Source organism: Cydia fagiglandana, chromosome 5 (assembly GCF_963556715.1).
Source record: "Cydia fagiglandana chromosome 5, ilCydFagi1.1, whole genome shotgun sequence".
NCBI classification, from domain to species: domain Eukaryota; kingdom Metazoa; phylum Arthropoda; class Insecta; order Lepidoptera; family Tortricidae; genus Cydia; species Cydia fagiglandana.
In genome coordinates, this window is record NC_085936.1 from 2,689,221 (window position 1) to 2,716,483 (window position 27,263).

Genomic DNA, 27,263 nt, shown 5'->3' on the forward strand with positions numbered 1-27,263 from the left:
GCGCCGCATAGTCCGAGAGCCAGTTAAGACGAGACACTATTTTCAAGACCGGCTACTAGACTATGAGGCGTTTTTAAATGTAAAGTACTTCGTATGCATCTATTAGGATTAATCAGCGATTTGTAGATTATTTTGTAATTTGTGCATTTTTTTAAAAAGCTTGTTATCATACTTTTGATAATTGTCGGTTTTACAGTAATACTACATTTTCAGCTGAAGTTTGAATACTAGTGTATGAGCAACCGTCTTAAAAAAACTTTTCATGTAATTTTTTTGTCATCATGATTTCAGCACAAAATATATAGATACGTTATCATAGCCAATATAAGATTACACGTATAGAATGACATGGTTTGACAATTAGTGAAGAAGCTTCTATAAAAAAGTTACCTTTTGGCCTCTGTTGTAGCAGCTAGCTACCTTATACTGCAATTTTCCCATGAATTTAAGGCTTTAGAGCGGTCGTTTATTTAACGTATCATTGTTTGTCACATAGCTAACTAGAAAATGTAGAATTTGCAGTCTGTTTTCAGTAGTTTCGCAGAATTGAATCCGAAATAGGAGTCGTAACGCTTTGTCAGAGAAGAAAAGGCAAATGAGATGGAATAAACGAACAATGAATTTGATTGTTTCATATTTAAAAAAAAGCGAAATGGTGCTCAATTGAGTAACTGACATGTGTGGAACTTAAAATGTCATTCCGTATTGCGGAGTTCTTTTCATATAGTTGGTTGGTTTTTCTACTGACAAGATTTGCTTGACCGTCTATGTATAATCAGGTAGAATTTTCGACAGTATCTCTCGGTCTATGATTAAGTTGACTTATTACTTTCACATTTTTTCATCAAATCTAGTGTTTTCAATAAATATTTCACGATTTCTCCTTGTTTAATATTAAAGCGAATAAGTTTTTTTCTGTAAATTTTAGTAATGAATCGTTTACCGACGTCAGTATTCGAAAAATGTAAAAAATGCACATTAGAATTTACTTGCACTTTCTGTACAATGTATTTTTAAAAATATTTTTAAATGTTGAAATTTTATTGATAATTTAAAAATTCGTTATTTCGCCGTTCGGTTCGCAATTTTATTGTATATTATTTTTTATATGGTTTCTGTGTATATTTTCTTTTGTATAGCCAAAGAGCTTGTTGTAAATAAATAACGTACGCAGCTGGGGTTACCCTTTAGTCTTTCGTTAATGTAATTCTTAAGAGATTTGTTGATGTTCTCAATCTTGTGAAAATAAAGTGTATGAACACGAGTTTGTATGTTTTCTTTATTCTTACGTGAAACCAGAACCCCTAGTGTACCTAAATTGTCCTAGGACGGTTCTTCCTAGTGCTGTGCTGTATATCATTCGATACTTCTCTATTAATAGAGAGGTATGAGTGGCCGTGCCCGCCTTTCGGCTGCGACGGCTGTGGCGGGTCGCTCCCCACCGCGTGGGGAGGTCAGTCGTCATCGTTTTGGGGATGACAGTGCTGCTGGCTCTTCCTAGTGTTTGATAGAGCGGGGCTACACTGGCGATTTGAAAGCAAGGCGAGCGCGTAACGATCTCGCCACGAGCGCGCAACGATCTCTCCGCGAACGTGTAACGATCTCGCTGCGCGCTTGCCTCGCTTTCAATTCGCTCGCAAATCACCAGTGTGGCCCCGCTACTAAATAGGTAAGGTCGCCTCCAGAAACTCGCGAACTAAATTGACATGAGTTTGACAAATAAAATGATACCAGCAATAGCAAAGAAAAAATAGTCACGGGTATATGTCGATAAAATGATATCGATAAGTAGGTAAGTTATTGCAATTACTACCCAAGTCATAATTATAAAGGGGTCACAACCGATTTCGATTTAGGTATATGAATGTGACGAGAAAAGCGGTTGATTCAATTGTAAGATTGTGATGTGACGTTACCGATCAAATCAGGAGGTGCGGATGCGAAACTAATAAATTTCTATGTTAGTATGCAGGTTTGTGGGCAAGTTGTTTATTTAAGAGCTCGGTTGTCGCCATAAATGTAAAATTGGTGATTTAATTTTATACATGTGGCCGGTAGATGACACAAATTAAATGAGAAATTAATCACATTTCCCCGTCTGGACCGGCCTTTTTTTGTATTCTCAAAAATCTTTGTTTCTATGTTATCACCTAACTTGTTATTCTAGCTGTAAGTTTTCCTAACAAATAAAACAAAATAAATAAAATAAAATATTAATACAATATGTTTATCCAATATCCTTGTCTCTACTATTCAATTGCGTAATTTTCTAAATACAGAGTAACATTTGTAAAATAACTTAAATTACTTAAAGATACATTTTAACTGACCGCGCAACAGTAGCGCCCCTAGCGGGGAATTCTCGCGATATTCTCTAATTCAAACTTTAGAAAATATCGATATGCACAGCACTGGCCAAACTGTGGTATCATTTGTGCATATTGACCTGTCAATTTAGTTCGCGAGATTCTGGAGGCAACTTGTAGGTACAACTGCACCTCTAGCACAACTGGCCGCGACAGGCGCGAGAAGTGACAGATCGGCGCGACTTGGCGGCTTGTCGCGTGTTGGCAGCACAACTCACGCGCGAGAGCCGCGACAAACTCGCGATCAGGTGTCACTGTCAGAAAATGACAACGATCGCGACTTTGAACTAAAATCCGTAGCACAACTGCCTATTTAGAGACAAAATATTCTCTCGTCTTTATGTCAATCCGCGAGTCGAAGTCTACGCGACTTTATAACGCGACACGCTCTCGCGGGTGGTTTGCTTGTACTTTTTTAACTAAACTCATGATAATTATAACTTAAAAACAAGTTTCATATATTATGTAATAATATAATTTGTATAATTACTTATTGCCCTAAGGAATAAGGAAGTGTGGAACAGTCACTACATGCGCTTTACGCACTCTTCTATCGATGATTATGCACGGTGATACCTACAAGTACCACAACACACCCATCATGTTTACAACTTTAATTTCAAACAGCTAGCATGTAGGTACTCAATTAAGTAAATAGCTACATATGTATGATTTTTAAATTTCAATTCAGGTTCGTAAGTTTATAAAAGTAATCCTAAGACTTCCTTACACAAAACTTTCATCAACCTAACAACGGAGCCCGCTTGCTTGTACATAAACGTAGCTGATGAGGTGGGTAGGTACAAATGTTCAAAACAAACTATCCAACTTATTAAGTAAGCCTTAGTCTTAGTAGTAATATTTAGGATCACGGTTAGATGTCTAATTTCAACAATCTCTTACTATTTAGGTACCGTTTGGAACCTTCCTCGACTTCAACAAAACATACCTACATGTGGCCTGTGCCCGCAGTATCGTACTGTAACAGAATGATGTAATACGTGGCTATAACACGATCATGTCCGGCTCAAAATCATGCTTTGTATGAAATATTATCAGTCATCACCCACTAAACCATTCCATCCCCTGCCAACACCATACCGTGACGTGACTGGACCGAGCCGACCAACAATAATTTGAAGGAGTCGTTACGCTCATGTCATAGTCTGCGTAGCATAGGTACGGTTATCATATTGAAACTCCTCTAGATCATACCCGTGTTTTAGATGTTTCACTTCATGTTTGACAGAGCCTGATACGATCATGCTATGATACGTTGTTGTCAGCATTAGGTATAAAGTGGGCCTTGGGGAGCTAATCATGGCTTCTAGGAGTTCTAGGTACCTACCTACTTTATTTTTGTTTCTTTTCAGGTAAAAATACAGGAGAGAAAAAAAAACAATATTTAAATTAATAATATATTGCTTTGCCTTATATATTCTTGCAATATTCGACTTATTATTAAACCTAATATATATTAACACCTAGAACCACAATAGAGAAATTGTAAGAATCTTCTTTATTACCCTTGAAAAGTATTGTCTCTCTTCCTTTTTCTTCGACATGCGGCGTAGGATAATTAAATATCACCCTGGAAAAAAAATTGGTTTGTATTGTAAACAAAACAATAAAATATGGTCATGACTTCATCGAGGACTATGAAATAAGCTTTTCATATCAATTTGTCAAATCATAAACAGTTACACAGTACACACACACACATGCCAATCCATTATTGGCACAAGAAAAACTATATGAAACTTATTTGAGAGTTACTGCGGCAGCTTAGATAGGTATGCCATAACCATTAGGGTTATTATTAATAGTTCACTTCCTCGGTGGTGTTCTTAAAGCTAAAGCGCTTCTCAGATCTTAGTTAATTTAGAAAAGGGGACAGCTCCATGTTTGAAACCTACAAGCTTGCCTAGTGTGTTTCTTTTCCTGACTCTCCACTTCGGGTCCCGTTGGCACGTTCCTGTTAACAATATTTTCCTTTGGGTGCTGGGATATCAATCGTGTCTAGGATAATGCTGAACTTATTCTGAAAAAAAAAAAAACACTATTTACAACAGGAATATGAGAACAAAACCAATAATAGCAATTCCATTAATTATAGTTACTTACAAAAATATTTTATTTAAAAGGTTTATTAAACAGAAATTTTTAAACAATATATATTTTAAGGAATATTATCAATATTAAGTATATAGGGCTCTATTACTTATATTTTTTTCATATTTTTCCCGTAATTAAATGTTGACAAAATTTGGAAGTTCCTTGACTTTGACAGGAAAAACTTAACCATCGACAAAAAACCAGATTTTTTACCACCAAAGAACGAATGATTTAGCGCATCCCTGCCGGCCTAGCCAAGGTTACAATCGCTATCGCTTCGACAACGAAAACCATTATGTCCCTCTATCACTCTTCCATATTAGTGCGACAGTGACAGTTGCGTTTCGATCGCTACGGAGCGTAAGCGATCGGCATCTTGGCTACGCGGCCTGGTTTCCGATTCAGTGTTGCCACTTGCAAATATCGATTTGTTTAGACTTTGATTTCGCCGGGTAACACTGACGAGTCGCGCCGCGACTTTGAGTTCTCTACGCGGCTGTTGCAGTCGCGGGTACAAGTTATGCTACGGAAATCGACAGATTTGACAGCCGCGGGAATGGCGACTCGAGTCGCGGTCTAAGTCGCGGATGCAAGATGTGCTAGAGGTGCTGAGTGTAACCGTTGTGATCTAAATAATTTTATTCAACTTGTTAGAGACCAGAGTCTGTTGTAGAGGTCCAAGTCTTTTTTAGAGAACATTCATTAAAACCGAACTAAATGCATTGTCTTCGTGGGTTAGGTACACAAAAAACAACGCTTATACTCTTTACTAATTATAGTATTTAGTTAAAACCTACAAATTTGGTGACGTAGTCTTATTCGGAGGTTCGGTTGCTCTCTCAATCTCAATAAAGGACTCGACTCGGGACTTAAAAGACTCGAGTGACGAGTCAAGTTCTTCAAATGTAGACTCAAAAGACAAGTTCACAGTAGTACTAGTCCTCCCTTGTTCACATTGAACAATGTCCGTGAAACAATGACATTGCGCTCCACAACAATACCAATTATCGGTAGCTCTCTATCTCTGTAATACCGGTATTGGTTCCGAGCATGTTTGTTGTCAGATATAGTGATGTATGTTGAGTCTAATGAGAGATGACACACGTAATGGATTTGCGTGCGGTACCGCAATTAAATAAATATTAAATAGTTTGAACTATAAGTTTTACCATATTTCCCATCCAACTTAATAAAGTGAGGGTAGCCGTGTATGAAGTACTCGATGCTTACTTACTTATTTCTGTACATAGGTATGCTTTCTAGTTAGTTAATAGTGTAGGTACTGAAAGGAAAATTTTATCCAGCGCTGTTGACAGATAGTGACGCGAGGCCATCTAGGCGCACTTTTGTAAATACATTATGTATACATATATGATGCTTTGTACTTCCAACGAAGAGTTTGTTACTGGTCCTAGGCTTATATTCTTCTATTTTACTCAGCCCATACCAATATAATTATAGCTTAGCCTCCTCCCAAAGGCACAACGATATGATAATATCAACTAATCGAAACTTCGAACCTTATAACGAATCGAAACTTATAACTCTGGTTGGTAGGAACTTGAGTCTACATTTGAAGAACTCGACTTGTTTTTACGAGACTACGCTAAAAGTTCCGAGTCTTGAAAATCCCGAGTCGAGTCCTTTATCGAGTGTATTTAATGCTGAACTCAAAAGGACTCAAGCATCTGAATAATGGTCTCGAGTTTAGACTCGAGCGAGGCTGTTGGTTAGCCAACACTAACTCGCATTGGCAATGAAGAACAGTCGTTTATTGTCGTTTAAATTACCGTAAAACCTCCCAACTAGCCCAAAGCTAACTATGGTCCAAAATTAACTGTAATATTGTCGTGTTTTTACTGTAGGCACAGAATAAATAATAGTACTAAGTACAGAAGACTCACTCTCTAACAAAACGCGTCTGTTACGATCAGCACAGATATGGCCGCTAGGTGGCGGCAGCGCTACGCGCGGCTTATGGCAAACCTCAAAATTGGGGCCGAACTGTACTTTTAGCTACCTGTAGCAAAGCAAGGAAATCGCGGAGTGAGACACGCCTGCTGTAGGTACATATTTTTTTGTAGTTCTAAACCATCAAAAACATAAATGTAAAAAAGGAGAGCCAAGTTCAATACAAAAATTATGCTTGGCTGTGGGGTTCGCCGCAAAAAGAATGGAGATTTAAATGAGTGCCAAGTTCTATGCAAAATCCAAATATGTATTTATAGGAACAAAATAACATTATAAACAAGTATTAAACTCTATTTCTTTGCTTTATTGGATACCTATAACAATTGCTGTTATTTGAAAAAAATGCGAGATCAGGTTAGATTTGACTTGGCCAGTTTTTATAACATCAGTCATTTTATAAAGTTATTCAACATATATATTTTGTAATTCTGATAAAAACTGGCCAAGCCAAATCTAATTAACCTACTTTAAGATCTCACATTTTTTTTAAATAACAGCAATTGTTATAGGTATCCAATAAAGCAAAGAAATAGAGTTTAATACTTGTTTATAATGTTATTTTGTTCCTATAAATACATATTTGGATTTTGCATAGAACTTGGCACTCATTTAAATCTCCATTCTTTTTGCGGCGAACCCCACAGCCAAGCATAATTTTTGTATTGAACTTGGCTCTCCTTTTTTACATTTATGTTTTTGATGGGATATCAATACTTTTTGTAAAGAAAACTAGGCAGGTATTGAGATTTAATGTTTTTTCTTGTGTTTCCGCTGCATGTTTTTTACTTCTGTTCTTTGTATTAATTATGTGGTGCCGCGCGCCGCCAACGACACACCGTGGGCCGGTTGTTTAGCGCGTATTACAGGTTTTTTGTATGGGGACCCCCCCTATTTTTTAACTTTTTTTATTTTTAGATTTTTTCCTACGCTTACACACAATTACCGAGCTGGATTCCAAATTTCATCCTTCTAGGTCATCTGGAAGTAGGTTAGGTTTAGGTACTATAGGTATGTCAGTCAGTCTTAAAATTTACGACTTTTTGACCTTCATATCTTTATAACCGTTTGAGCTAGCTTCATGAAATTTGGGCTTCTAGATGTCCTTATGGATATAATTAAACACACGTAGTTTTATGTGTTTACGTTAAAGATGTTTTGAGTTATAGAAGGGTCAAAAGTGGCACCAAGTGGTTCGTGTAATATTACACTTGGCGCTGGCTAGCCAGTTCCTTTGCTTGAACTTGGCTTGACACGCTGCCGCGTGTCTAGATAAGTTGTGTTTATAAATACTTAGAAGAAAAAACTCGGAGTGAACCAAAAGGAACATTGGTATTGATACTTAATTTCCTTTGAACTTGTGGACCACAGTTGCAGTATTGGACTATAGTTGAGAGGTTTTACGGTATTAATTTTCACTCGTATGTTTCCTTCCATCTGCATCGCTGCCATTTGATCGGCGACAACATCGGGCAAATTGGATTAGTTCGGTTCCCTCATACCAAGCTACAAACACACATACCTATATTCCTCTCGGTATTCAGAAATGCTTTCAACCGACAGTTAAAGGGAGGAGACTGTTGTTGAGCCTTTTTAGGGTTCCGTACCCAAAGGGTAAAACGGGACCCTATTACTAAGACTTCGCTGTCCGTCCGTCCGTCCGTCCGTCCGTCCGTCCGTCTGTCACCAGGCTGTATCTCACGAACCGTGATAGCTAGACAGTTGAAATTTTCACAGATGATGTATATATTTCTGTTGCTGCTATAACAACAAATACTAAAAACAGAATAAAATAAAGATTTAAATGGGGCTCCCATACAACAAACGTGATTTTTGACCAAAGTTAAGCAACGTCGGGAGGGGTCAGTACTTGGATGGGTGACCGTTTTCTTTTTGCTTTTTTTTGTTTTTTTTTTTGCATTATGGTACGGAACCCTTCGTGCGCGAGTCCGACTCGCACTTGCCCGGTTTTTATAGTTTCAGAGTTCAGACTTAGTACCTACTTGGCACATGAGCGAAAACACATTTTATAGTTCGTTTTTTTTAGCATTAGAAAGAACTTCGCAGAAGTAAGCTTGTGGTTCCAAATCCGGCACTTTTAGCGGTAATAATTTGAAGTAAATTATATGTATTGACCGTGCTACATTAGATAATTCAATAATTATTAACAATTAAAGAGCCTGATAAAAACTGTACGCTTACTTCTGTGGAGTTCTTTCTAATGCTAAAAAAACGAACTTATAGTTAAATCAGACTACTAAAGTATTTCACCGCGAAGCGCACCTAATATAATTAAATTAATTAGGTAACCGAATATTATGTTTATATTATCCGATATCCTATTAATTAAATACTTCAGAAGGTAGGGATTGCGTCATATCAAATACTAGCTGTGCCCGCGGCTCCGCCCGCGTGGAATTCAGTCTGTGTCAGTAAGCGGCTTTGGTAGGCGTACACTGCGTCCAGCGTGGCACGTACCGTACGTCGGTCTATACCCGACTCTTTTAGTATATATGAGGGCGCCGAAGGCGCCCGGCTTTGGAACGCGTACAGCGAGCCACGTACGTCGGATTACGCCCGACGCTTTGAGTATGAGGGCGCCGAAGGCGCCCGGCTTTGGTAGGCGTTCAGCGTGGCACGTACGTCGGTCTACTCCCGACTCTTTTAGTATGAGGACGCCGAAGGCGCCCGGCTTTGGAAAGCGAACAGCGCGCCACGTACGTCGGGCTACGCCCGACGCTTTGGGTATGAGGGCACCGAAGGCGCCCGGCTATGGGACGCGTACAGCGCGCCACGTACGTCGGGCTACGACCGCCTCTTTGAGTATGAGGGCGCCGAAGGCGCCCGGCTTTGGAACACGTACAGCGAGCCACGTACGTCGGATTACGCCTGACGCTTTGAGTATGAGGGCGCCGAAGGCCCCCGGCTTTGGTAGGCGTACCGCGTGGCACGTACGTCGGTCTACGTCCGACTCTTTTAGTATGAGGGCGCCGAAGGCGCCCGGCTTTGGAAAGCGTACAGCGCGCCACGTACGTCGGGCTACGCCCGACGCTTTGGGTATGAGGGCGCCGAAGGCGCCTGGCTTTGGGACGCGTACAGCGCGCCACGTACGTCGGGCTACGACCGCCGCTTTGAGTATGAGGGCGCCGAAGGCGCCCGGCTTTGGAACGCGTACAGCGAGCCACGTACGTCGGATTACGCCCGACGCTTTGAGTATGAGGGCGCCGAAGGCGCCCGGCTTTGGTAGGCGTACAGCGTGGCACGTACGTCGGTCTACGCCCGACTCTTTTAGTATGAGGGCGCCGAAGGCGCCCGGATTTGGAAAGCGTACAGCGCGCCACGTACGTCGGGCTACGATCGCCGCTTTGAGTATAAGGGCGCCGAAGGCGCCCGGCTTTGATAAGCGTACAGCGTGACACGTACGTCGGGCTACGCCTGACGCTTTGAGTATGAGGGCGCCGAAGGCCCCCGGCTTTGGTAGGCGTACCGCGTGGCACGTACGTCGGTCTACGCCCGACTCTTTTAGTATGAGGGCGCCGAAGGCGCCCGGATTTGGAAAGCGTACAGCGCGCCACGTACGTCGGGCTACGATCGCCGCTTTGAGTATAAGGGCGCCGAAGGCGCCCGGCTTTGATAAGCGTACAGCGTGACACGTACGTCGGGCTACGCCTGACACTTTTAGTATGAGAAAGTCGTAGTCGCTTGGCTTTGGTCCGCTTCCAGCGCGCCACATACATCGGGCCACGCCCGACTCATTTAGTATGAGGGCACTTAAGGCGCCCGTCTTTGGAACTGGTACAGCGCGCCACGTGCGTCGAGTTACGCCCGATGCTTTGAGTATGAGGGCGCCGACGACGCCCGGATTTGGTAAGCGTACAGCGTCGTGGCACGTACGTCGGTCTACGCCCGACTCTTTTAGTATGAGGGCGCCGAAGGCGCCCGGCTTTGGAACTGGCACAGCGCGCCGTGTGCTTCGGGTTACGCCCGACGCCCGATGCTTTGAGTATGAGGGCGCCGAAGGCGCCCGGCTTTGGTTAGCGTACAGCGTGACACGTATGTCGGGCTACGCCTGACACTTTTAGTATGAGGGCGCCTAAGGCGCCCGGCTTTGGAACTGGTACAGCGCGCCACGTGCGTCGGGTTACGCCCGATGCTTCGAGTATGAGGGCGCTGAAGGCGTAACGGCGGACGTAAGTACTCTTATGTACGTCTAAATCGGTTAAGGCATTCAGAAGTTAAGGCGGAATAAAGAAACTCACATAAATAAATATATACCTACATACACTCGTCTTTCTTTTGGGCAGTCGTGAAGTGTAAAACGACGGCACTGTGCAATTAGGGGCAATTAATTTGTTTCATTTTGTTGTATTATTAAATCAACATAATTATTCAATTAAATTTGTTGATACCCGGTCTTCTAAACATAGAGTTAATTTGGCAAAATCCTTCCTCGGTGACTTATTCGTGTCACTACGTATTAAATTCAGCGCCATCTGTTAGTTTTCCAGGGTACTCAATAGTGGTAGCACATATTTGAAAAAAGTTTGCCCCTCCTTCCTAAGTAGCGCCATAAGATTCAGGGGCAAACTTAAATCAAGCGGGTGCTGTGGCTACCCCTCCTTTTAGGGGTTGAATTTTTATAGCCTATAACCTGGCCGGAGATTTTCTCGACAGATTAGTAAAGTTTGCATCAGAATCCGTTCAGCCGTTTTCACGTGATGCGCGTTCAAATAAACAGACAAACAGATAAACAGACAAACAGACAAAAATTCTAAAAACTGTTGGAACGTGTTCTGTTATCGATTCTAAGTATCCCCAGCCAACTTTTTTTCAAATATCTTCCATGTACAGACTTTCGACCCTCTACAGCTTTATTATATGTATAGATAGATAGATATAGATAGATAGATAGATTTCAAAGAATATCTATTATAATTATACATATTTTATAGCCATGAAAATGTCCCAACATAATGAAAATATTCCAATAAGGTGCAACGGGGCAAACCAAAAAACCAAATAAAAAAAACTCAAAAACATCAAAAATTAAAAAACACAAACCTTCAAAAAGTAATATTTCAACATAATATCATTATTTTTATCTTTATGGATTTATAGTAATTGGTTTTGATTTTGAAATTCTTCTTTCTTCCTGTTAAATACGCGGGTTTTGGAAGTGTGGGACGGCGTATTGCTGCGACTTCGAAAGAAAACAGAGAATCAGAATTCATTCCTCTTCAAATTGGCGAGGGTATTGTGACCCTTAATCATCAACACTTCTATGACAATGTGATACGTGTAGCGCCGAAGTGTTCGAACAGGAAGCAACAGGGGCGCCCGGGGGACTCCGGAGGGCCGCTGGTGTATGACGGACGAGTCATTGGAGTAGCTAGAAGCATTTCACATTTGAATCCCATTACATATTTTACCCCGGTAAGCCCGTATTTAGAATGGGTTCAAAACACCATACGCTTTAATGACGGTTAAATAAATGATGCGCTGGATGCGGGCCGCCTCCAATCGGTACATATGGAGGTCCAAGGGGGAGGCCTATGTTCAGCAGTGGACGTCTTATGGCTGAGATGATGATGATGAAATAAATGATGATTATAAAGTTTCCCCAATAACGTAACCCCAGTACAGTGCATTATTTTTCACATTATATTATTGCGAAATGCAAATTTTAAGTAGAGACGCATTCTCCCTAGTCTTCTATTTTCGATTGTCCTCAGTAGATATGTATTATATGATTGTTTCTATCAAATCAAAACAAACTCCATTATTAACCTTGACGGTCCAATAGTTTTAGTATTTTATATTAATTTTTAGAACTAAACAAAAAAAAATCAAAAACTTAAATTTTGTAGCTATGTCGAAAACTGATGATTGAAATTGAATTACCCAATCTACACATTTGATGTTTAACTTTATAGTTATTATGTACATTTAAACTTAAATTGGTTTTTGTTATCAAATGTCATAAAAAGAAATGAAATAAAACTAGAAAACTAAGATTTTTTTTTCTTTTGAAACTTCGTTCCGTACACACTCTGATTTGCATTCAATGTATTAAATATAAAGAATCCGTTAATTGCATAGATGATGCTCTAATCTACTAGTTCTGTGAATACTGGTAGGGTTATGTGCGAGTATCGCCCACAGCCCAGGAGGCCGCAGGGTGTTTCAAGGAGAGGCCGACTCGCGCAGTGGGCTCCCGTTCGTTCGCCGTAGTCTTACAAAGAAAGCAATGGTCACGGATTTTGCAACGGCAGTTTGCACTACTGAGTTCTTGCGTTTTACATTATTAACTAGAGTGCCATCTATGTCTAGATAGCGAAAAGAATGTGTTGTGTGTGACTCTATTTAATAATGTAAAACATGGAAGATATTTCGATTAGTTGAAATTACCCCGCAGTCAAAATTGCCCCGCTGCACCTTATAAAAGTAAAAATAAAACGAAGAGGCAACACTATTTTCATTATGTTTTTTAGGCAATCGGAGGAAGATATATTTTTGCCACCGAAATAAACCAGTTATTTCTATTTTTTTCATTTAACTGAAGGTGTATTTCGAGCTCGAATTCTCGTTATTAAAAAAGGTTTTTCTTTAAAGAAAAACCTTTTTTTAAATGCCACTCAATGGCACATATTGACATAGGTCATTTCCGCGTATTTTTAATTCTGTAGAAATCCCCGCACCTGTGATGTTAGGGAGTAATTTCCTGTTGGGGAAAATCAAGAGTCTCATTTCCGTGGTGCAAAGGTTTGAAGAGAAGGAAAAAGTGTAGTGTAAACTATTCAACTGAGCCCTTATAGTTCAAGCAAAGGAACTGGCTAGCCAGTGCCGAGTGTAATATTACACGAACCACTTGGTGCCACTTTTGACCCTTCTATAACTCAAAACCTCTTTCTTCTTCTTCTATTTAAGAATACTTATTTGGTTAGTTGGTTATTAAGTTTGGCGACAAAACCACACTTATTTTATGTGATGACCATATTTTATGTGATACTTTCAGCTTTGGCAGAAAAAAATCATATAAGTACCTATTTGGATGGTCTCCTCTACCTACATGTCGCGATCTTATCTTATCTTATTTTGCGGATACACTTCGACCCATAGGGATCTTTTGTGCAGTTACATGTCGCGATTCTCAGCCGATCCTGGTAAAATCTGGATTCTGGATTCTGGTATTCCAGGTTAGATGATAAAGTAGATTATTTTCGTCGCCTAAGTTTTTTTTAATGCTGAAGCCATGGTAGGTATACCTACCAGCTCACGGAGCTATAGTGTTAATTTTATGACCAAGACTGTCCAAGGCATTTCGGTTCCCGCATAAATCATAATAAGCTCCGTCTAGACATTGCGAAGCAGCCTTTGCCGTATTATCGAATGAAATATTCTTCGCCTTTTATTAAATTATAATCCTATCTAAGAATGTGACAGTACCTCTTTCAGTTCGCTTAACTATCAAAATCAAAATCAAATATCATTTATTATAAGGCAATTAAGGCCCATAGATAGACCTTACAAACTAACATACATACAATAGTAAAATCTTACAAGCTTAAAATTATTTCGGCGACATGGCGGTTTTCAGTTGTGTCGCATGTTCCGGTGTAGGATTTGGCAGTTTCCCACGGAACCGCCGAAACACCAGAAGTCGTGTATAAATGTATACACTGTGTACAGTCTGCAGCAGAAGTTGCTAAGAGGGCGAGGTGTTCAAAATTACCTTGACACGCTCTTATTCTCTTAACAATAGAGTCGCGTCAAGATCTTTGTGAACACCTCGCTAGCTTAGTAACTATTACTGCTGACTGTACTTATTATTAATACACACCCTAAATATAACCATCGCTTATGAATATCCAATATGCACGGGTGATGGAACACAACATGGTGTATATCTTGAAAACAGTACAGTCAACGGTAAAAATATGGGTGTAGACAACTTACTCAAAAATATGTCCCATAGTTCTTATTTCACTGACATAAGAGTAATGGGACATATTTTTGAAATGATTTGTACAACCATATTTTTACCGTTGACTGTACCATTAATCATGTTGCCTGCTAACTAACCAAAGTACGAATCCCGGTAAGAGTATTTATAGGTATCAGTACCTATTTATCAGTTTTATCACGAACTCGGGAAAAAAAATTAAGAAGAAGAAGAAGAAAATACATTTATTTTAACGCCACAACTAGGGTTGCCAACCGTACTATATTATATAGTATTGTACTATATTTTGGCTCTCTGTACTATATATTTTTGGAAAAATATATAGTACGCTTAAATACTATATTTTCGATTAAATTACACCCATGTGTTTTACCTAAAAGTACTATATTTTTTTGAAATGTACTATATTTTTGATGCCTTATTCTGAAAAATACTATATTCCACCAAAAAAAAGTTGGCAACCCTAGCCACAACATAGTACATGAAAAAAAAAGGAAAGCATGCAGACATAGAAGACAATCGGACGCTAAAATAGGATCCCCACTCAGCATAATGCCACGATTGCCACGGCACACCGTGGCGCTGGTTTTCTGTGGGGATCTGACTATCTAAAGTTGATGGCGACACGTACGCCAAAGCCAATATTTGTTCTTGATGATTAATTATTGTTCCAGATTGTTGGTTTTGGGTTATAAATGTTTTCTTTGTATTTATAAGTAGGTCTATAAATTAATTTTGTCTAGTACCCACCCATAACAACAGTTTCATTGAGATTACTTTGGGACTAGGTCGATTGTATAAGTTGCGGAAGAGTGCGTGTTGCGAAAGAGTGCCCCAGTGTTCCTGTGGCCTCGCCTTATAGCCCTGAGGCGGCCACAAGAGGGGTTTTAGTGGGTAAACCGTGGGTCTTAGACTAAACGGGAGTCCCACATAACCATCCTAGGCCCGTCCCCGCGCCTGGGCGGTATGCGTAACGCATTTCCCCTCTATAAAATAAAAAAGCGGCCAAGTGTGAGTCGGACTCGCCCATGAAGAGTTCCGTAGCAGCAAGTAACATAATAAAATTGCGGTTTACGATTTATGACGATTAAAAAAAACTACTTACTAGATCTCGTTCAAACCAATTTTCGGTGGAAGTTTGCATGGTAATGTACATCATATATTTTTAGGGTTCCGTACCCAAAGGGTAAAACGGGACCCTATTACTAAGACTTCGCTGTCCGTCCGTCCGTCCGTCCGTCTGTCACCAGGCTGTATCTCACGAACCGTGATAGCTAGACAGTTGAAATTTTCACAGATGATGTATTTCTGTTGCCGCTATAACAACAAATACTAAAAACAGAATAAAATAAAGATTTAAATGGGGCTCCCATACAACAAACGTGATTTTTGACCAAAGTTAAGCAACGTCGGGAGGGGTCAGTACTTGGATGGGTGACCGTTTTCTTTTTGCTTTTTTTTGTTTTTTTTTTTTTGCATTATGGTACGGAACCCTTCGTGCGCGAGTCCGACTCGCACTTGCCCGGTTTTTTTTAGTTTTATCATTTTCTTATTTTAGAAGTTACAGGGGGGGGGGAGACATTTTACCACTTTGGAAGTTTGGAAGTGTCTCTCGCGCAAACTATTCAATTTAGAAACAAATGATATTAGAAACCTCAATATCATTTTTGAGGGCCTGTCCATAGATACCCCACACGTATGGGTTTGATGAAAAAAAAATTAAGTTTCAGTTCTAAGTATGGGGGACCCCCGATTTTTTTTAAATATTTTTCTGTGAAAATCTTAATGCGGTTCACAGAATACATCTACTTACCAAGTTTGAACAGTATAGTTCATATAGTTTCGGAAAAAAGTGGCTGTGACATACGGACGGACAGACAGACATGACGAATCTATAAGGGTTCCGTTTTTTGCCATTTGGCTACGGAACCCTAAAAAGGATCGATTGTATAAAATTATCCTGTAAGATTTAATTATTTACTGTTTAGTATCCTTACTGTAAGAGTAAAAACACCAGACACCACTTTATAACAACATTTATTAGGGAATCACAAATATTAGAATATAGTTCTGAAAATAATATGCAAGGACGCTCTCGCGTAAAACCAATCTAAGATGGACGACCACCTCTAGTGATGTGACCTTGCCGGTTACCGTAGTGATGTCAAACACCGATGAAATGACGACCCCACCGTTTAGCTCGGCCATCTTCTGACCCGACCTACGTCCCGTCAGGTCACCGTTATCAAGGCCGCCACTGAAGACTGCCGCAGCCAACGCAGTCGCAGCAAGCTGGGCCTTCACCAGGTGGCGGTAGCCTCCACCAGTTCATTACTGGTTGGCTCCTCCGTTGAGTTGGCTCCTCAACTGGTGGGAGGCTAATGTGGGACACGTCTCATGCATGTGCATAGGTGCCCTCCGATACAGCACATGTAAACAGTACAAACTCTTATTCACGAAACTCTATAACATACATGTGAAAAGCCTCAGTTCCTTAATATAACTAAGGCGTTATAATTCACCCTAGCGCCATCGATAGGCTTTGCATTAGCATACCACAATGTTGTTCAAAATAATCATGATAAGGTTTCGACGATATATTAATGCGCAAATGGCACAGTTAGACCCTTTGATCACAGGTCCGGCTTGATAGCCATAAAATTATACCGTAATAACCATCACAGTCAAAAGGTCTACTTCTGTAAATACATGAGAAAGATGCAGTTATGATTGGACAGAACTCATGAGCACTCTTTAGCAACATTGTTAATAAATTACATAATCACCCTTAATGGCGACGTAATCAAGTAGGTACTTCATGTCACCGCTTTCTAGCATCGTGACTAATGGCATATAACCACAGATTTGATTATTGGACAAAAAGAAAACATTACCGTGTTAAAATACCACATGCAGGCTAGAATATCACTGCCCTTGTAGGGGCAACGACCGTAGAAGTCAGCCCTTCACGATAAGGCTGTCACGGAGCCCATTGCACGCACTCGTTCTACTGGGCATCTTGAACAGGCACTACCTCAACGTCTACTGGATCCGGAACTGCGCCAGCGATCTCTAGAAGGTATTAGTGCAAGCAACCCTTTCAAGGTAACCTTGAGATCATCAGTCTTAAGGTCATTTAAATATCCTTTTGTAAACAGTCTCAAGCCAACCTCTCAAGGTCAACAACAAATAGTACGATATAGATAAAACAGTTATCGGTAGTAGAAATAATGGTCCTCTTAAGGATAATCTCATATCACATACAATGGACCGCCTCTTAAGGCCTACACTGCAGATACCAGGAACAAACTAGCCTCTTAAGGATAGTACTATGTTATAAGCAATGGACCGCCTCTTAAGGCCTACACTGCAGAAACCAGAAACAACTAGCCTCTTAAGGTTAGTATTATGTCATCAGCAATGGACCGCCTCTTAAGGCCTACACTGCAGAAACCAAAAACAACTAGCCTCTTAAGGATAGTATTATGACATCAGCAATGGACCGCCTCTTAAGGCCTACACTGCAGAAACCAAAAACAACTAGCCACTTAAGGATAGTATTATGTCATCAGCAATGGACCGCCTCTTAAGGCCTACACTGCAGAAACCAAAAACAACTAGCCTCTTAAGGATAGTTAATACTATGACATAATTGTCATCAGCAATGGACCGCCTCTTAAGGCCTACACTGCAGAAACCAAAAACAACTAGCCTCTTAAGGTTAGTATTATGTCATCAGCAATGGACCGCCTCTTAAGGCCTACACTGCAGAAACCAAAAACAACTAGCCTCTTAAGGTTAGTATTATGTCATCAGCAATGGACCGCCTCTTAAGGCCTACCCTGCAGAAACCAAAAACAATTAGCCTCTTAAGGATAGTGACAAGCAACAGACCGCTCCTTAAAGCCTTTGTTGCTATTACCGGCGCCAGGAACTAGCCTCTTAAGGATAGTATCCCTTGCCATGACGAAGTAACAGCCCTTCTTAAAGAGCACACAATAATTTAAGCTCTATAGCAGACATTGAAGCAACCGGTAGAATTATGAACCAGCCTTTCGATTAAAATGGCTAACAGTGAGGTGGCATAAAATAACATATCGCAAGCATTACCACGGTTACTACAATATTTAATCAAGCGCAAATGTGTTTATTTTCTAGGTTTAGCCGGCAACCTGTTAACAAAACACATTAGTATGACAACAGTAACCCAGATCTAAATCTGGAATAAAACAAAATCACAACTCGGTTCCTAATCCGAGAGTAAGTAATATAAATAATAACTCAGTTCTCCGAGTATTCAATAAAAGTATAACTCAGTCTTAGTCTGAAAATATAGTCAGTTTTTTTATCTGAAAACGGTACCTGAAATAACAGCACTTGCCTTCATTAGTCGGCAAACCCGTTAACAAAACACATTAGTATGACAACAGTAACCCAGTTCTAAATCTGGAATAAAACAAAATCACAACTCGGTTCCTAATCCGAGAGTAAGTAATATAAATAATATAATAACTCAGTTCTTAATCCGAGTGTCTAATAAAATTATATCTCAGTTCTTAATCTGAGAATATACTCGTCGTCAGTTCTTAATCTGAAAACGGTACCTGAAATAACAGCATTTGGCGTGAACATGGAAAATATAAAATAATAAGCAGTTGCTACTATGCAACCAACGTAAATGATCATGTGCAACTTGGCGTGCCTCTTCCGTGCCCCTAAATAAAGGCAACACTCTTACTATACCACGGTTGAACTACAGTAGAGCCTGAACAGAAGTTCACGTTATCGAGGTTCCTCTGTTACCCAGGTTCGTCTTACCGAGGTTTCACAAATTTGTATTTTCAACCATCATGAAAGTGTATATTGATAATGATCAATCAGCCGAATCAATGGCACATATGCTTAAACCATAAAGCTTTCAATCCCAAGACACAAGGTTGATTTTCTTCAGCTGTATATGTGCATTTTATGTGTAGGTAACTCATCACATCATCTTATACCTGCACAAAACTAAATAATTTTGTTAAATGCCATGCAAGCACACATTTAAAAGTAAATGAGTTCATAACATATTAAACCACAATTTATGCAGTTTGCAAAACAATGAAATAGATACTTAGTGAACCCACAAAATTTGTGAAACATTATTATTATTATTATTTTTAACTTCTGATTTATGAAACCCAGAAGCAATAAAAGTGTACTGTTTTATAATGCAAACAGTACCATAACACACTACAAGTTCAGACGAAAACCGTTAATAACTTCAAACAGTAGCTCATGATGACATGATATCCTTCGGTCAATGTTCAGCAGCAGTGAACGGGTTAAAATAGTTACTTAGAAAGCTTTAACCAAGCTATTTACCTTCGTTTGATATTCATCCATTTAACATTTAACTGACCGGTACGTTTAGAGTCCAGTAGCAATTGTATGTAAAAGACATGTACATCATGTAGACCGTCAAAGTCTATATTGACTCCTGAAAGAATTCACCTTGCTTACCATTAGCATCAACTGGCTTTACCAGTGTCATATTCAGCTCAGTAAATAAATATCTAGTTCAATATGTCCATCTCTTCGATAAGATTTAAACATTGGAATCTCCTGTAATCATAATTCATAAGTGCAAGTATATGATTACAACTTATGGTCAAAACTTCACCAGCAATCAAGTTTTGTTATAAGGAAATGCATCTGAAAAATACTGCTAGAACACCAAAGATAATCATTGTCAATAACTCAAACACTTGACAATGTCATAGCAATAACATTCTCTTTATTTGGTAAGTCTGTTTAAATATATGTCTTTGGTACATTTTATAACATGACATTTTGTGAAAAATATTTGCATTGCAAACATAAACCAACATCCCTATGAACAAAACAATCACAACACAACATACTAGTTGTATGCAACGGTTGGATAAACATTTTATTCATAATTAATAAAATAATATGTACAGACAGAAATTATCCTTGTTAATTTTCTTGACACTTCTACTGAGATACTACCTTATAATATATATCAGTATGTCTCCAACTTAATATGAATCGCAAGGATGTATGAGGTTATATGAGATATGAAACATCTTTTACAATATTCAGCCCGAGGAGGCTCCGGAAACATGGAGCGACTAAACCTGTCACAGACAATACTAACCAGCTACAAATAGATGCCAATAACTCCTTTTGCTTATTCACAAAGCGCATTTTACCAACCCAGTCCATGTAACACATACTAACCATTAGTATCCATGTAAAACATGAACAATCATTTTATTTCTAAATAAATACCTCATTTTCCATGACATCAGAGATTAGTCACTTATCAACATTTTCTGCATATAATGAATTATTATTATTATTATTATAGCCTTATATATTCCATATTCTTTTTTAGTATGGCTTTGTATTTTTAGAACTATTTTTTTTTTTTTAATTATTATTATTTATTTTTTTTAATTTATTTATTTATTATTTATTTTTTATTTGTTTATATGGATCCCTCTCTGGGTGAAGGCCTCCTCCAGTTTTTTCCAACTTTCTCTGTCTTCTCCTGTCTCCATCCAGTGTTTTCCGGCTATTTGGGTAATGTCTTCGGACCAGCGTTTCTTCGGCCTGCCGGGGGGACGTTTTCCGTGTGGTCCCTTCCATTTTGTGGTTTGTATGGTCCACCTTTTGTCTGTCATGCGAGCTACATGGCCAGCCCAGTTCCACTTAAGCTTGAGAGCATGGGTAAGAGCGTCGGTTACCTTGGTTTTTTCTCTGATTCTTGTGTGTCGTATTTTGTATATACCCTCCAGTTTTTTAAATATAATGAATTACCTGAACATAATATAACTGGCATCCATAACCAACTAACTTTGAAATATTATCCATGGCGATTTGGGTTCATTATAGAGGTCTGAGCTGATAGGCGCTTTAATGCCTTCAACGGTATGGTAATTCACTTCAAGAATCATTGCTGTCAAATTTCTGGAAATTACACAACTCAAAAACATACTAAGAAAGCATTATTTCAGTTGCAATAAGCACACACACACACACACACATATGTGAAACAACAATTCACTTTCCTTACCGGTTTGTATTTTGAAAACTTGGAATCTATTTTAATTTGACTGTAAAGGGAAAGTATTAAGTAGCGCCCATTGTTAATTGTGAAAGCATAATATTACCATACACATAGTATCAATCAAGGCTAAATTTATATTACCAAATTTGTTTTGTATGACTTTTACTTGAATATAATTCTCACACCGGAATACAAATCTTAGAAAATGATTATAGCATTGTGTTAATGTGTCAGGTGTATATAATCACATTATGTTATGTATCTGAAAGCACATGAATCACAAAAATAACACAACATATAAGAGAGGCAGTGAATATTTTACCACTTTGGCCCCGGAGCATTCTTAGGTGTTGGATCAACGACTGCTTACCTGAGTCAACTTTAATTCTTACTTTGTAATCCCAAGGATTTATTTTGTTATACATTACACCATACTGTCAGTCTATGTCTTGTAAACTTCTGCTGTGAATATTGTAATCTCCATCATCATCATTCATCATCATCTTGGAGTCAGCTGTATTTACACTCTCCATATGTATTTTTTTTTGACAGTCATGATGCAACGTAAACACATACACAACACAAGGAAAAGATAGGCGGCAGTAGTTTAGTAGGTTCGTTTAGTTAGGTTAGTTTTGTAAGTTTATCCTTGTAGGTCTTAGACGGTAAGACCTTGTATATTTTAATCCCTAGCTGATGAGTGGTGTTGATGCGTTTACTCATTACAATCAGAGTAATTATTTTATATAACGATAACGTTCACAACAATGAAACAAAGAATGACTTTTCCGACAAATCATATCATAGTAGGCGAGGAATCACTATCGCACTTCTGAAGCTGTAAGAGTAAAAACACCAGACACCACTTTATAACAACATTTATTAGGGAATCACAAATATTAGAATATAGTTCTGAAAATAATATGCAAGGACGCTCTCGCGTAAAACCAATCTAAGATGGACGACCACCTCTAGTGATGTGACCTTGCCGGTTACCGTAGTGATGTCAAACACCGATGAAATGACGACCCCACCGTTTATTACACTCCTTTTCGGCAACGACGATAAGACCATTCTACATTGTATAATCCGACTAACTTACTGTTTTTATTTGGCTACTGTGACCAGGCGTTACTCCATAAAGGCCTACTGCCAAAATCGAATGATTTAAAATCGTTATCTGCCTCTCTATTACTCTTGTATATTCGAGCGATAGAAAGGCATATAACGATTTTCGATACTTAAACGTTGGCGGTAGGCCCTCTGAATATTGTTTCGGCGTCGAGTCGGAAAATTGGATTTGCAATCACATCTTTGTTCCAACCGCGAGTTGGCGCCATGATCCTGGGTCGGCAATTTCACGACAAGCCGTGTAAGCGAGAGCGAAACAGCGCTTGCTTTTATATAGCGATGTCCCGCTCGCACACCGGATTCGCATACAATCTGGAGATTTATTGTATTACGGATACTTCTCTTGCAAGCGCCCAGGTGGGATTATGCTCTGGGGAAGCAAATGAAGAGAAATCGCTTTGGCTTTGATCTTTAATACAACTGTTCCAGCCAATTTAGATTGATTGTTGTAAATTTGGTTGGATTCTTTAGATTGGTTGCTTTATATAGGCAGCTATGGATAAAAAAGGACACATATATTATAGGCCAATCAAATTAGATAAAAAAAGCGATTTAATGAGGATTTACTTAATTCCCAGCATGCTGGAAATGGTTTGGAAATAATCTAATTTGATTGGCCTAATATACCTATATATATATATATATATATATATGCTTATTTATATAGGAACACCAAGGTACATAAGAAAAATATAGTTTTGACGTACATCCGCTAAAAGTGCCGAGAATTTGAAAGCAGAACTCGGCATAAAAAGCAGAAATCAGATGACTCAGCAGCGTTGCATGAAATTGCATGTCGTGATGGATGGTGCGCTTAGCTGCTTATAGCAGAATATATCTGTGCTCGTCTATCATGTACATACATTTGAGTGAATTCAGATCAATAATTGGATAATGAATTGGAAGATGGCCGATGGGGTCGAAAAGTGCTCGAGTGGAGACCACGGACTAGCAAGCGCAGCGTGGGACGTCCACCCACAAGGTGGACAGACGACCTTGTTAAGGTCGCCGGAAGACGCTGGATGCGGGTCGCTTCCAACCGGCACGTATGGAGGTCCAAGGGGGAGGCCTGTGTTCAGCAGTGGACGTCTTATGGCTGAGATGATGATGATGATGATGATGATGAATTGGATAATCCATTTGGAATTACCACAAAAGCTACGGAGCTGTATTGCGCCATCTGGATTGGCTGGAAGTGCGATTTATTCAACCTCCTAAGACTCAGAGTCACTTTTGCAGTTTTTCATTTTCGCTTTTAATTTGTTCTTTTTAAAGGAACTTGGGACTTGGGAGGTTAAACTTTACACTTCTTTTACCACCGATAACTCATTGAAAACATTATACACATTATACAATATTCAGAGAACATGAAGCTGTGGGCGTTTCAAACGTGCGTCGAATGCTGAATATCGTTATCGTTTAAAACAGTTGACGTTAGTTTGAAAAGGCTATTTTAGGAACAAATCATACCGCCTACTTTGAGTGAACCGTCAACACAATTTACTATAATATGACGTAAAGGTACCGATTGGATTCAGACTGTGGGCACTGCAGCAGTATTTCCAGTGGGGAGACACTCCTGACTTCGGGCAAACACGGCTCAGTTCGGCTCAGCATTGCTCCGAGCAATTATTAGGGTTGACACGACTTGACGTCCCTTTACGTGCACGACCACAGATAAGATAATCCTTACAAAAACATAAATGTGAAATGAGAGCCAAGTTTAATAATATTAAGAATATTGTGTCGTTGTTGACTCGCCGACAAAAGAATTGAGATCTATTTATATGGGTGCCAAGTTCTGTGCTGTGTAGAAAATCCTGAAATTGTTAAGGATTTGACTTGGCTAGTTTTTAATAACATAATTGCTTATAGCCACGTAAAAAAAACTATCCAAGCAAATCCATTATTATAATTTCAGGATTTGGTTGATGTTGGTGTCATTTGTGACAGAAATGTAGTCGGGAGTATCTAATAATAATATTATAGGACATTTTTACACAAATTGACTAAGCCCCACGGTAAGCTCAAGAAGGCTTGTGTTGTGGGTACTCAGACAACGATATATGTAATATATAAATACTTAAATACATAGAAAACAACCATGACTCAGGAACAAATATCTGTATCATCATACAAATAAATGCCCTTACCAGGATTCGAACCCGTGACTATCGGCTTCATACAAATAAATGCCCTTACCAGGATTCGAACCCGTGACTATCGGCTTCATAGGCAGGGTCACTACCCACTAGGCCAGACCGGTCGTCAAAATCGCAGCAGTAACTTCAGTAAGCTGCGGTATTGCAGCATTAAATGCTGATGTAGTCTGAATCGGAACGGTGGCTTTACCACCCACACCCACATCGATACCTTGGAATTAATTGTAATCAATTTGGAATTAATTCGAGGTAGACCCGTGAAACAAATGCCCTGGAGTAAAATTGATGCTTAATATTGGTCTCTTTGTAATCCTGAACCTTTTACAACCAAGGCGAGATCAATTGAAGAATAATTCGCGTCACAAAATTAATTAAAACTTGTATCAGAATAGAAATCAAGCATTATTAAAACAACTATTTTTTTGACGCGATAACTTCTTATAAATCGATGAACACCGGTAGCATCCACGAAAAGTGTCACGTTGTGGACAGATCTCCATGGTAACGTTGTGGACAGATCTCCATGGTAACGTTACGGCCACGATGTTTTCTTATGACGTTATCACGCAAAAGTATCGTCCGTAAACCGTCTTTACAGACAACCATATTTCAGTGGAATACAAACCTGTTTGTAGGGTTCCGTACCTCAAAAGGAAAAAAATAGAACCCTTATAGAGTTAGACCGTAAAAAGTCCGCAGCGATTTTGTTAGCCCACGCAGTGCACGTGTCATTTTAAACGTCAAACTTCTATGAAATTATGACGTATAAATAACACTTCCGCTGCGTGGGCTATCAAATCCGCTGCAGACTTTTATTGCTGTCCGACCATTTCCCCTCTTTATCCCTGAAACTACTGGGTCTAAAATTTTGAAAAAAATACACAAAATAATACTTTAGCTATAGATGACGGGAAAACCTATTAAAAATGTACCGTCAAGCGTGAGTCGGACTTATGTACGGAACCCTTGGAACGCGAGTCCGACTTGCACTTGACCGGTTTTTTAAGTTAAGCATTTTTTTTTGTAGTTGGTTTAACGTCATGATCCACCCTCATACTAAGAACATATAAACCGAGTTATTAAATACCCCATAATACGAGTATCATAACAGCCGTAACCCACATCACATTGTTATGCTAATGGTCCGAGGGAGGTTCACGACGCCCTCGTTCCGGCTTTAAAAAAGCCGTGTCGGGGTTATATGGAAGTACGCAATCATACGTCAGGGCAGAGACGAGTTAAAGAATAAAGACTGTATACACAATAAAAACAAGTGCGAGTCGGACTCGCGCACGAAGGGTTCCGTACCATAATGCCAAAAAAGGCAAAAATAAAACGGTCACCCATCCAAGTACTTAAGTACTGACCCCGCCCGACGTTGCTTAACTTCGGTCAAAAATCACGTTTGTTGTATGGGAGCCCCACTTAAATCTTTATTTTATTCTGTTTTTAGTATTTGTTGTTATAGCGGCAACAAAAATACATCATCTGTGAAAATTTCAACTGTCTATCTATCACGGTTCGTGAGATACAGCCTGGTGACAGACGGACGGACGGACGGACAGCAGAGTCTTAGTAATAGGGTCCCGTTTTACCCATTGGGTACGGAACCCTACAAAGCCATGTCGGGGTTATATGGAAGTACGCAATCATACGTCAGGGCAGAGACGAATTAAAGAATAAAGACTGCATATTCAAATGTATAACACAAAAAAAAACATACAACCGAATTGATAACCTCCTTCTTTGAGATTTAGAAGTCGGTTAAAAAGGGCTATAATTGGGTGGTTTTACGGTAGTTGACATTTGCCTATCGTTTCTTTGAAGAAACGTCACTTTTGACACTGATATATCTGATCCATTTCGTATCTTTTAGCAAAAAATTGACGTATTTTTTTTTTATCTTTTTTTATTTAAAGTTTGAGTCGGGCCGTAAGACCTCTTATAAATAAGGGGAGCTATCAGATAGTAGATTCTACAACATTGATGCAGTACGTTGATTAACAGTCCTTATTTTTTAATTGTCTGTCACAACAACGCGATATGAGATCATTAGGGCATGTTATTAAAAATAACATATTCGGGGGCACCTAAATCGCTGAAAAGTCGTTTCTCTGAAAGCTTTCTTAAGTTTTAGCGGAGAGAAGTGTGTGTTCTCTCTCTGTGTTTGAAGGGTCTCTTTCTAACTTCTTAGCTAGGCGTCGAAAAACTATAATAACAAGCCTATTCGGATTTCGAGATAATCATAAGATCTAGACACGATTTAGAGATCAACTAGATCTACATTAGATATCGACTAGATGTGACTTGGATATCTAAGTCATAACTTGTCGAAATCGTTCAAGAGGAGACCTCCAGAATCGCGGAAACGTCAAATTTGACATATCTATCTTACAAATATCTTTAAATTATCCATATCGTAACCTGTTGAAGTCTAGTAGAAATCTAATTCATTTTTCGAATCGAGCCGTAACTTAATA